Source organism: Drosophila kikkawai, chromosome X, assembly GCF_030179895.1.
Source record: "Drosophila kikkawai strain 14028-0561.14 chromosome X, DkikHiC1v2, whole genome shotgun sequence".
Taxonomy (NCBI): domain Eukaryota; kingdom Metazoa; phylum Arthropoda; class Insecta; order Diptera; family Drosophilidae; genus Drosophila; species Drosophila kikkawai.
In genome coordinates this window covers 13,855,075-13,868,858 of record NC_091733.1, presented here as the reverse complement: position 1 = coordinate 13,868,858, position 13,784 = coordinate 13,855,075, and the positions used below count along the sequence as shown (strand labels likewise).

General features: G+C 40.1%; 1 protein-coding gene and 1 long non-coding RNA gene across 2 annotated transcripts in view; both read right to left on the bottom strand.

The window, feature by feature from the left end:
• The window catches only part of X11Lbeta, a 78,620-nt gene that overhangs the window by 56,549 nt on the left and 8,287 nt on the right, over positions 1–13,784 (bottom strand). The window lies entirely within an intron of this gene.
• Positions 494–1,484, bottom strand: LOC138929171 (uncharacterized). The gene is made up of 4 exons (XR_011445620.1): positions 1,338–1,484; positions 833–889; positions 711–771; positions 494–622 (listed from the first exon to the last, which is right to left on the bottom strand). It is a non-coding gene; the product is annotated as an uncharacterized lncRNA (long non-coding RNA).

The following is a 13,784-nucleotide window of genomic DNA, read 5'->3' as shown; positions in this document are numbered from 1 at the left end:
CAAAGGAAAATGCATTTCGTTTAGTTAGAAAAAGGAAATATGGTTGTTTCATTACAATATAGTACTCTATAGGGTTTCCAAAGCTAAATGTCAAGCCAAATCAAGTAGGAATTATGTGAGAATTAAAGTTGGAAAGGGGGAGCTACTGCTAAGAGCTAGCAGACTCAACAAAAACATAGGGGAAATGAAATACTACACAGAAAAAATTATCGTGGGTAAATCCAACCATTTCGTGGGTTAAAAGGTAACAACCAAAATCTTGGGTTCCATGAACTGTACGCTGCAGTATAACGACGTAACGCGTTACGTAACATGTACTGCTCTACAGTAAATGGAACCACGATTTTGCGGTTAAAAAGCGCCAAACCACGAAAATTGTGAAATACACTATTTTACTATTTTACTGTAGACTACCCCCGACTACAGTAATTGCAGTTCATATTACCACCAAAATAAAACCAAAAATTATTTTAAAATTTTAATAGTATTTTTTTAATTACTTATTCTTTAAAAATATTTACAGAGGGTCTTAATTAATAATATTTTTTTAATTACTTATTCTTTAAAAATATTTACAGAGGGTCTTAATTAATAATATTATGGACTTATATATATATATTTCCTATATGATGAATAAATAAATTAAATATTAAAATTGTAAATTTATTAATAAATAAATATTAAGTCAAACGATGATTATCAATACTCACAAATATATATTAGTCCATATTTCACATCCGAACTGGTACTTTTGTCTCGACTATAGCTTTTCTGAAATAAAAATTGATTTGTTTATTAAAATTAATAGAAAACGGCCAAATATTTTACTTACATTTTGTTGATTCCATTTACATAGTTATGTTTTATAGTTACATGTGTATACTCTCACCTGAAAACAAAATAGAAAAGTATAAAAGATTTAATTATATATGTATATCATAATAAGATATAAAACAAACGGTTTTTGGATGTCAGTGCCAGCTATCTTGCTCGCACTCGCCTGAGATGGTTGCCATCGCAAGTCAACAAGAAGCCAAAAAATACATTTGCATGCATGTACATGTCCGCTGATCGCTATTTAAATTGTAAAATAAAGAGAGGCAATCAAAGATCAGTGCCAAATATAAGATTTTACATATATGCATATATGTACATATGTATATATTTTAATCTGTACACTAACTTTACTTTTAAAAGCGTTACTTCTTGCGATCAGCGGCGTACGTGTACTTGCATATGTACATACATACATATATGTATATGTATGCATAAATACATATACATACATATGTACATTCGCCAATTGCGGATCTTAAAATGATTGTTTGGGAACTTACCGAGAAATGTGGGCAATAAGTCTCTGAAATCCCACTCCTCCAGAAGAAGGAAGGTCAATATCACTCATAACTTTTACTTTTAACTTTTTCACTTCACTTTTCGCTGCACAACTTCTCGAAACCGACGCCGCTTTTTAAGTGTGCCCGAAATCGTTTTTTCAAGAAACGTTTGCAATATACTAGAAGTTTAGAAATATATACCAGAATTATACCAGAAAGTATTTTAGTGGGCAGAAAAAGCAATGGATTTTCATAAAATATTTAATAAACTTATAAAATGTTAATGTTACTTACCTTGGGAATGCAAAAATACATACACGATACCAAAGAAGATAAAGAAACACATAAAACTTTTTACGTAAAACCTACAGTATTTTGACTGCAGCTGACAGTCACGACAGTTCGCAAAGCCAACAACAAAAAACACACAGAATCTCGTACGTAAGGGTGACTGTAATTGACTGTCATATAAACTGTCGTGCAGTCACCAAATCCAACAACAAAATACATTGACAGTAGCTTCACTGTTATTCAACCAAAAGAAATTGTTCATTTAACCCACCAGAATTTTTTCTGTGTACAAATACAAAATTGAAACCTGCAAGCAGGTTAGTTTTCCAAATGCTAAATAACTGTAAATTGCTATCACAACACACAAACACAGCATCCGACTTAGTTTTCGTCTAGTTTTTGCTTTGCAGCCATGCAAATGAAACACGCACAACACAACCCCAAAAACTCCATACAATATTTATAATTATTTTGCATTTGTCAGCTTTCCAGGGAAGAGCCCGAGGGGTTTATTGCGGAGACAGGAAATTAAAACTAAAATGAGCAAAAGAAATAATGAACAACAATCTGGGTCGAAGTCGAAGTTTGATAGACTCCAAATTGTGTGATGATGTGCGTCTAGTTAATGAAATAAAGCCAAGTTTCCTTTATTTATATATCTATAATTTTGGTCTCTTAATTACCTTGTTTCCATATTGTTTTTGTAATTGTTTAAGCAACAATAAGGTCTTTTCTCCATTAACTTAAGCAGCTCAAAACTTATTTGCTGTTCATTTCATATTCTGGGTTTGAATACATATACAATTTTCTATGAAAAAGGTTACAAAGCTTGTCAAAGCAAATGTACATTTTATTTAAAATATATAACATTTTTTTATGATACAAAAATGTTTTTTTATATGTAGAGTAATAGATTAGATAATATTTCTTCTTTAATTTCGAAAACTCCTTAGAATTTCGCAGAAAAACATAACATAAAAGTACTTTTCTATACATAAAGTACTTTTTATGGCCATATAATATCATATAAATATCTGAAAGATCTCTCCCATTAGCCTGATTTGACACACAAATGCCTCAGCAAGAGCAGATGGTGGCCGCCAACCTCATTATACATAGCTCCTGGCCATCATGTGAATCTAATGGAATCTTATGACCGAAAATGTGTCTACAAATTTGCAAAGATGTTTGCGCAACTGATGAAGCCGCAAAAACAGCAGCAGCAGCAGCAAGGACATTCCATGATATATGGAATAGAGATACATGTACAAATATGTATATTTATATTTACATTTATATATATTTTTTATTTAGATACACACAGCCGTCACCCCGCTGCTTTCTATGCGTTATGATTATATCTTAATGAATGTTTTGGGGCCAGGACACATAAATCAAATTGCGAAAACGCCACAAGCAGTTGGACAAAAGGACAAAGGACCCGCCCCAGCCAGAGAGAGAGAGAGAGAGAGCGCCTACGAAAATGAGGCAAACAAGCAAAGGGCAAACGAGTGGAAAGGCTGAAGAGCGGAAAAGTGGGAAAGCGGAAAGCCAAGGGTGGGGGCGAGGACGAGGAAAACTCGGTCTAATGTTGGCGTTGACGAATGCAAAATCATAAAAACGCCAACTCGAGCTCCTTTAACGCACTTAGCAACACGACAGCTTGGCAAATGTTTGGCTTTCTGGTTTGATTTCCATTTTCGGCTGTTAATGTTGGTAAAAAAAAATATATATATATATATTTATATATATCTTATGTATCTTATTTGCCTTTGACTATGCCTTCATTTAAGTGGTCAGCCCTGCAGCTGAAAGCAATCCGATCTTATACAGAGATCTCAGAGTGTAGGAGTTCATTGGGAGTTCAATGGAAACCCTCGAGCTTGCCATGTAATTGCCCAAATCTTGGCAGTTTCCATTTGCAGCGACTCCCACTTAACCCGGATAAATCCTACTCTATCTCTCTCTCGCTCTCTCGCTCTCTCTTTATCTCTGTGTCTCCCCTCCTTTTCATTTTTTTAAGTGATATCTATGGACCAGCTCGCTTAATGGAGTCCACACCCTCCTCCCGGGTACCCTATAGGGTAGGAGGGCCTTCGCTTCAGTCTAAATTATGCACAGCTGTGAGTTATTTAAGCGTAAACTATACACACAGCAGGCGGCGTTGACAACGTTGCGTATACGCAATGTCCACAGCAGACACTCTTGCATTTGCCCTTCCTATTTTGAACAATTTCCCAGGCCTTTTCACAGCAATTGTAAAGCTGCAAATAGAAATAAATGTCATTGTCGGTTACACAGTAGTATCCAAGTGTGTTTTTGTGTAACTGCCTTCAATAGATAAAAGTAGATTGTTCTGCCTTTGCACCACACGGAAAAAACTATGCAAAAAAATAAAACAAGAACATACAGTGGCAAAAGAATCAAATAAATAAAATCAAAGGCAACAAAATAAAAAAAAAAAGAAAAAGAAATTCACGTCTGCGGCAAAAACCCAGAGCCGCTGCGCGATCACAAAAAAATGGAAAGAAATGGCAACAACTTTTAAAACTCATTAAAATTAATGAAAGCCACGCACTTCAAGCTCAGGCCCAGAAACAAGAGGCGGAGGGAGGCTTCCAGTGGCTGCCGCAGCCTCTGCCGCTGCCTCTGCTTGGAGATGCACATGCAATGGCGCCTGTAATTATACAAGTGAGCAAGCATATTGCAACGGAGCCCAGTCCCCTCCGGAATACGTTGCTTGAAAGTTCATTAAAACAAATTAAAAAGCAAGGAGAGAGCGAGCGCAAAAGGCACACCGAAGTGGGAAAATTGTCGGGACAAACGTGCCGGAAACTAGGCAATAGGTTCCTCCTTCCTGCTCCTGCTCCTGCTCCTTCACCTCCCTTCTCCAGCGATTGCATTCGCTGCAAGCGTATCAAATGATAACGGCAAACAAATAGCTGAGATGCTCTGAGGTCACAGTAACAGAGGCAAGAAGGCCAATGTGTCAGGAGGTTACCAAGGTACCCCCCAAAAAGGGGGCCAACTTCAATTTGAGGTGAGTTTACCAGAGAAAATTACAAGAAAATTGGAGGCAGGCAGAGATAACGAGGAAATAGAAGAGAAATGTAAAATAGAGAGAGAAAAAAAATAATGCCAAGCAAATGGGAAAGTGTGTACAACACTTTCTCAATTAGTTTTTTAGCTGAACAAGCGGACGGGAATTTTGCAATTACTTTTAAAATGTAAATAATTCAATTGCTTACTGAAAAAGAGAGAATACAAGTTAAAGAGTAATGAGAAGAAAGTGGAAAAATGCTTAAAGAAATACAGAGACAAATAAACAAAGCGAAAGGAGAGAGACAGAGCTAAGAAAATGCATTAATACAACAGAAGAAAGGAGGAGGGAAAAGCGTAGAAAAAGCAAAGAAAATGCGAAAAAAATGATTATAAAGCAGTGGACTTCCTAATTGATTTCAAAATGCATTTAATTCCGCTTCCCAGAAAGGCCATAGCTAAGGAAATGAGAGAAAACAGAGAGCAGAGAGCTAGGACTCTCTGAAGTAGCAGTTACCGGATACGATATGGAATCTTTGCCTCGAGATTTACATAACTATTCCCAAAACGGATATTACGTATACGCAGAGTGTACACACACACAAACAGACTGGCACGTGGCAGGCCCAAGAACAACCAAAAATCAATCGCATAAACTAACCATAGGCAAGGTCGCACACACACACACAGACTGAGGCTACACTATACTACTTCCCATGCATAATCGAGCAACGTCAAACAAAATTTCACTTGCCGGCCTAAACAGAGACGTTGTCCAAAACTGACAATCACAAGGGGGGTCGTCCAAAAGGGGCCGGAAGCAGCAACATTTTGACAGCAATCTAGCAAGCACATGAACACGCACAGTGGCCCAACGAGAGGGAGAGGGAGCTCTCCACTGGCCACAATTACACACAGCACCAAGGAGAAGAAAGGAGAAAGGAGGCCCAGGCGCCCAAGGACCCAAGCGGGGTAATGGCTCCCATAGTGTGTAGTCTAGTGTAGCGTAGTAGTGGGGTGTAGTGTGTGCTGTTGCAGGGGCAAAGTCAACAAAGCGCGTAATTTACATTTAAGAACTGCCGCAACAAAGAACAGGAAGCAACAACAACTGGCAACTAACACGAACAATGCATTCAAAATGTTGCTGCTGTTGCAACCAGCTCTCTGAGTGAGCGAGGGGTTGGAGGGGCGAAGGGCTGAGGGCTGAGCGAAGTGCAACACTTGTAGCTAAATTATTTAATTATGATAATCAAGAGATAAGGGGTGCAGAGGGAAGAGAGAGGCTGCCACATGTCAGGGAGTTAAGGAAAAAGTGAGAGTAACTTTAAGAAATTAAAAACTGTAGAATTGTAGAAAATTCCTAATATATATACAAAATCAACGGGAATAAGTATAATTTAAAGAGTTTAAAATGTGAATAGTTAATGTCAAAGTTTCTATAGGATATCATTTATCGAATTTGTATAATTTTAGTTACTATTGAATTTTTTTTTTGTAATCTTAGCTTGGCATTTTCAATACAATATGGGCTTTCCAGCATTTCGTTTATTATAAATTTATAATAAATTTATTTGAAATATTTAAATAAGTAATTAATGCGATTAAGTACAACTTGGAAAGCTAAAAAGGTCTATATATCTATCAAGGTTTTTTATAAGATTAAAAGCTTTTCCGTTTTCTGTTCAAATTCCATCGCTTCAAAATGAAGTAAAAGGAACAATAATAAAAGGTAATAACAAACATAAGTAAAAAAATATAAATACACAAAAATAATTTGGAAAATAAATTGGAAACTTAATTAGAAAGTATACACATATCATATAGAATAAAATGCGAATAATAAACCTAATTTAATTTAAATGGCACAAATATTTCGCATTTTGCAACGCCAGCAAGTATGCAATGACTTTTAATTCGTTCTCGATTATAGCCCCCCTTTCATCTCCCTCTCTCCTTTATCCAGTTTCAAGGGGTTAGGAGATAATGGAATGCAAGCACTGTGATGCAGAAATTCCACATGGCCATGCAGGAGCTCCGCCTCAGACCCCCGAGAAGAATGCCTGACACAGTCGCAGGATGGGGACGAGGGACATAGAGCTAACGAAATGCAAAATGCAATTTTAAAGCATACTTCGAGGGCAACGAGCAGAAGCACACACACACACATACGCACATACATGATGAGGGCCATGAAACTACTTGTTTTTTCTTGCTTTTAGTGCTTTCTTTTTGTTACAGTTTGCTGGCGCTTTGTGGTGCGGCAGACAAGCGTGGATTTTAGCATAGTAATTAAAGTCTAATGGTTAACTGAAGCCGCCGCAGGGCCGCACAACACACGCACACTCGCAAATGAGCACATAGGAGCGTGTGTGTGCGTGTAAGCCTCCTCTCCTGTCGCATGCAACGCTGGGCTTTAATTAATGTCAATGCTTGTTGACAACTCTGCAAGCGCCGAGACGCGGAACAGAGAAGCGGCAGAATGTGGCAGAACTTTTTGCAAAAATTCATCTAAAATCTAAACTCGGGTCTTGGCAAAAAGATCACGGCCATGGCAAACGCAAATGCAAACGCAAACCATTGAGACCAAAAACAGCAAACAAAAAGCACCAACAAAGGTACAGATACAGATATAGAGAAAAGAGCTGTAAATAGAAACCAAAAATAAAAAAAAAAATAAAAAAATTTCTAAAAAGCAAAGTTCACAGATGGAAAAACTCATTTGTTGCCTCGGCACAAAAATTTTCCTGTGGTTGTATTTTCGAGAAAATTTCATAACTTGGAAGGGCTGAGAGACCGACCGAGTGAGCATGCGAGTTTGCTGACAATTTCCCAACCATTTACTGCCGACCTTTTGTGCATTTTAATTTGAACTCTAAACAAATAAACTTTGGCGAATGCTTTAAAAGGATTTCGTACAGAGCTAGAAGCCTGGTTATAATCTTTGCTTTCAAATAATTTGTACAAAGCTAGGAGCCTGCATTTTAACCATTTCCTTAATTATTTTTACTACCTAAAGCTGATAAATATTTAAGGAAATAACTCGATTCAAGTAAAATGGGTTTCTGCAAGCGATAATTATGTCAATTAAGAAAGTCAGTGAAAGTCAGCCAGTCAAAGGAAATCACTTCTCGATGCAGCAATCCCATCAATTATTGAGCCAGCCCTCATGAGCCCTTAATAAGCAATCTGTGCGTCAGTTGGATTCTGATTCAGCTTCAGCTTCATCCCTTCGAGGGCCTGCACTTAACTCCACTTCACTTCAATCAATCAAAATGCACCTCAATCCCAGTATAATCCACACATACGAGCACGCACAGGAGAACGACGATGTCATATTTGCCACACACACACCGGGCGGGGAGGCATTCATTATGCAGCTTTGCAAGGGGACACCAGGGACTGGGTACTGGGTACCTGGTAAATGCAACCTGGAAACTGGGTAACTGCAGCTGCAATGGCTACTGACTTTCGCAGCTCTGATTTATGCGCGAACACGTCGACAAGTCGAGGGACCCGGTTCTGGTTCCGGAGCTCGTGTAATCAGCGAGAGGGCCAACGGGGCTTGTTGTCATGTTGTCGACTTTGCTAAGACAGAGCTTAGCTAATTGTGAAGAAACACAGAGGAGAGGACCGAGACCAAGACGGAGACCAAGACGGAGACCAAGACGACGGCAGAAATGTAGACGTAGAAGGCCGAGAAGAAATCAAAGGCAAAAGCCGTAGCAAAGTTTCGCAACAAAAACTCATTAATGAGCCGACAGCTGGCTGAGAAATGGGTCACAGACACGCACACACACACACACACAGGATGACGCCCAGGATGTTGCGATTGCGAGGATGAGAGGCGGTCTTGTAGCCGTTGAGACCCGTCAAGAGCCTGGCAAACAGTTGCATTCTAATGAAGACATACACCAAACACACACACACATACACAAATCAGTTGAGCTAATTAGGCCTGGACCGTCCCAAAGGTAAGGCCAGCCAGCCAGCCAGCTGTGGATCTCCGCCAATTTGGCCATATTTTCTGTCTCAAGACTCTCGCTCTCGGACTCAGTTCGCTAAAATGAATTTAAATGCCTAGCAAAATGATGTCGGTCGCAAAAGTTTGAAGTGAACTTCAGGCTAAGCAGCCGAGTGGCAGCTGGGAAAACCTTTACCAAAGCAGAAAGAACAGGTACCGCTAGATACCTGTTACAAAATTAACTTTAAAGTTTTTGTGATATATCATAAGGCATTATCATATGGAAATTGTGACTTAAAATTATAAAACAAAACAGCAATTTACCTTAGGCATTATCACAAAACTTTTCAATTTGGAATTTTTGTAAATGAAATTTCGGAAAAATTATGCGGAAAAGAAAACTTTTTTTTGCTTCGGATTTAACCCAATAAAGGCAAAGTTTATATATACATATATATATAGAACATTTCCTCCTCCTGACTGTCATTAGGTTTGATGAGACGACCTCGACCCAGCTGATCCCTCGATGATCCCCGGCTATGGTTCTAACTTTGATCTACTAAGGAGGCAGCTGCAGAGAAGGAGGGAGCAGGAGCAGGAGCAGGTCCTTGAGGGAATTGCGTAAGACTTGGCGTTGCCATTAGAGTTGCCCGAGCTTGCCTCCTGCGGGGTATAATGAATTTAAATGTCGCACAAAAGTATGCTACACCGAAATGACATTACGTATACGCACGGGCCGCGGCCACATCGCACATCCGCCCCGTTGGCCGAGGGCAAAGTTTACAGTTGCCAGTTTTGTGTTCCTCTTTCGCTGTCTACCGTTCCCCTTCTCCCCCTTTCTGCTCCCCCTTCCTTATCCGTTATGCTCTGTACAGCTTTCGGTGAGTGTGTGTGTCCCTGTTTCTATCCTTGTCTCTCCTCGGCTGCCTCGCTACATTCAAATTCATGGCGACGGCCGCCAGGTGGCGGGCTGCATGTGTCAAACGGCGCGCGGCTCATTTCGGGGAAAATTGTGTGGGCGTGGTGCCCAGGAGGGGTGGGAGAGGGGGGTGGCAAAGTGGCGCATACAAACAACTTGCAACAACTTTGTGCAAAAGTTTTTTTCCTTCTCGCCATCGTCATCGTTGTCGTCGTCACAATTTGCGTTTTTTGCTTGCGCACTTTTTGGCATTACTTCAGTGCCACAGCGGCCACGCCCCCTCCCAGCTCCCAGCTTCCAGTCCCCCTCTCTCGCTCCTCATGCAAATAAATTCAAATATGCGCTCTGCGCCCGCAGGTTAAATAAATTTGCGTCGTCCTAGCATGCCATTCCCTACCCCTACTCCATCCCAATCCCAGTCGCATCCTCCTTCCTTCCCGAAAATCCCATTTTCATCCACGACGGCCACCTCATCATCATCATCATCCATCCGCAGGGCGAGGAGCTGGGTCCCAGCTCAGGTTGCGCTTTCGCTCTGAAGGCTCCCCGATCTTTGTGCACTGAAATTTATATGGAATAGAATTAAATTTACACTGCCGCACGGACCAACCACCCCCCTTGCCCTTTCCCTTTGACTCCAGCGAAGCCATTTCAACTGGCAGCACATTATGCGGAATGCCGAAACAAAAGTGGACGCTGGACGTTGGCCGCCGGACACCCTGGGCACTATGGCTGTGGTGTACAGTTGATCCTGTTCTAGCTAGTTTGGAGGATTAAGTTGGATCTCATGTGTCAGCTACTAGATCATTAAAAGCTCAACTAGAAATCTACATTTTATTGCATAAATAATTAAATGGGCCAGAGGATTTGGAGCTGTATTAGTACTAGCTCATTATTTTATGGCAACGAAACAGTATGAATTAGTAATAATATTACTCAACGAATACTATTCCAAAAAACGTCATGGGAACAAACATACCCTAGGCAACAACCATTAACACTGCGACGAACGAGCAAAGACGAGCAAAACAACGAGAAGAGACAACGAGAAGCCAGAGTAGGCAAACGACGCTGGGGTAAACCTGAAGTAAATGAGATAGGTAAGCAGAACGACGAGTAAGCAGAGCCGCGAGTAAGCAGAAAGACGAGTAAGCAGAACAAACAGTAAGCAGCACAAGAGAGAATACACTGTAAGGAAAAAAGACCGATAAGCAGAGACAACAAAAACAATAACAATAAAAGCAAACCGACGAGTAAGGAGCCAACGTGAAGCTCTATGAGAAACCTCCAGTAATAATCATATTATATAAGAACATACACTTGGCTATAAATATTTTCATCCATTATTATTTACTTCTTTTTGAATTAAACCCAATTCAGCAGTCAAAAGAGTCTGTCTCTGGCATCAATATTCCCTCTAAAAATTTTGTTTATTAGTCATGCTCACTCCCCTGTTGCCGTTGTCCACTTGCAATTGATATCTGTGAGCGGGGAAATAACTTATTCTAATTTATGGCAACCCCACGCCGCCTCGGGCATTGGAATTCCCCGGCTCCGCGACCGTAACTCTCACCTGTTTGATATAGAAAATTTACATATAAAACGGGGCCAGGCCGGAGTCCCGGTTCCCGGGGATTTCGCTTCGCTGCCGAGAGCCCCAACAACAATATACATAATAAACATCTCATCAACTTCTAAGCGAAGCCAGCAGAAAAAAAAGGAGAAGTGAATACACTTTGCGACTCGAAATTGAAGAGGGTTTGTGTGTGTGCTGTGTGTGTGTGTTAGCCGGGTGGCAATGGCATCGAGTGGAATTAGGGGTTCCTGGGATGGATGGGCGGTAAAATTAGGCAAACGTTGAGAGTTCGAAAACCAGGCAAACATTTCACAAAATTAAACACAAAACACTCACAAGCAAAGCGAGGGAAATCGATGGAAGAAAGATAAACATAGGGAGAGAGCGAGATCGAAAAAGGGGGAAAACTGCGAAAACTGAGAGCTGGCTTCTATTTTCCTTTCTTCAAAACTCAAACACGAGGCATCGCGTATACGCTGGGTCTTTCCGCTTTCCACATACATGGGGAAAAATAAGAATAAGTGATATTTTAATTAAAACTCTATTTCTGACTTAATTTAGTCACCTTCTGATACTTATAGTTCTCTCTTATGGCTCAATATTGCTTTAAAATTCCCTTTAGTAAAAGAAATCGTTGAAACCTATTTTTGTTCGCTGTGCAGTTACCGAAAAGTATACGCAGTCATACGAGCTTGATTCAATAAACCCGAAAAAGGGCACTGGAGCGGATGGTTGGAAGAGGGGAAAAGGCACACCAGGACGAGGATGGAAACGAGAGGGAAAATCCCTCTAAGCGCAAATGAGCACATATCATGATAGAAGTGGCTAGATGGATGCTGAATCGCATCGCATCGCATCGCATCAGATGGTGGCACCCAACGAATGCGCGTTTTGCAATCACTTGCAGTATAAATCGATTAAGCCATCTTAAATTTTTCATATCCCAGCATGGCAATCCCATGGCGATTGGTCAGAATGTCAGTGTGAGCGTTCGAGAATATTTAACCCCCCCTCCCCCCACTGCTGCAATTTCCATAACGAAACTGAAAAGTCCCGAATGTTGACCCAGGCCCACTCACTGGCCACTGATGGTCGTTTGGTGGGTCGGTTGTCCTGGCAACTCTTTCTTTCCTTTTCCGCCTGACCCAAAAGCCAGTCCTGGCATCTGGTGGCAGCTGTTTGCACTTTGCGCATTTGACGAGCAAGTATTCCCCTCGGGCAACTGCGAAATTATTTCGAATTTTTACGTATATCGGAATGCAGAGGAATATATATATACATAGCTATCCATTTGAATATCCATTCATTCCATATCCAGTCACTTGAGCAATTAAGCGCACAACTGGCAAAGGATTGGTTATGCAGCGGCGGGAGAGGGGCAGCACCATCGAATTTGCCACCTTTGCAGCTGTCACAAATCTCTTCAAAAAGATGCCAAAAATTTTTGAACCGGGACAATGTGCAATTAAATTTCAGTCTCGACCACTACACGTCCTGCAAAGTGACACACAGCTATAGATATGGATAGGGATACAGATACAGATACATCTAGAGCTATGGATACAGATACAGCCAGAGATTCAGATACAAATACAGGATACATATACATCTACAGACTACGATTCGCAAGCAGCATCCTGTAAATGTATCCGCATGAGCATCTGCATCTGCATCTGAATCTGGGACCTGCATATGCGAATCAATCATGTAATGGCATTTCGTGTGGGAATACAATCCACTCAATGATTTATTGCCAGCACACACGCTCACACGCTCGCCAAGCAATTGAGTTTTTGATTTTCGAATTTTTGATTCCTGCCTCTGCCTTTTGATTGCCGGCAATCGAATATTAGGGAATGCCATGGAATACCTAATGTCCGGCTATGAGGAGAATTTCAAATTCTACTTTCCTTTTCCCGCATTTAAATCTGCAGTCTAAGCCTTTTGAGGTCATTTATTTGGCCTTTATTCCCTCAGTTATTGCTCAGTTCTGATTGCCATTTTTAATTATATACAACACAAAGCTTAAAGGGGGACAAAGAAACTATTGGGTTACATAAAGAAGGAGAGCATATGGACGGACGAAACAGATTGCTATATAATTCCATTTTAATTGAAGTGAAATTAAAGTCGTTTAAATCTGTAAAGAGGCCTTGAAGTGTGACAAAAGTATGTGAAATATGCATATTTGTCTACCTATTTATATATTTATATTTATACATATTAAAGAAATACAACTTTTTATTATATTTTTAATTAATACTCTTTTTCTCTAAAATTTTTCGTACATTTTAAAGCCTTGAAATAACAATATTTGTCTACCTATTTATATACTTATATTTATACATATTAAAGAAATACAACTTTTTATTATATTTTTAATTAATACTCTTTTTCTCTAAAATTTTTCGAACATTTTAAAGCCTTGAAATAACACATTTGAGAGGGTATTCCCTTGGCAATTAAAATGCAATTATCTCAGTGAATATATATCCCTCTCAGCTTGGATTCGGAAAAATGTATCCCTAACAGGTTGCGCAGGACTTGGGAAAAGGGTCAAAGCCAATCGACTAACTCAAGCTTAGCTTCGTGCTAGATTCATGAGCGGTTCCACTGTGGTTTCATCGGAGGAGTATGCTGCTCCTGGTTGTCACTGCTCCG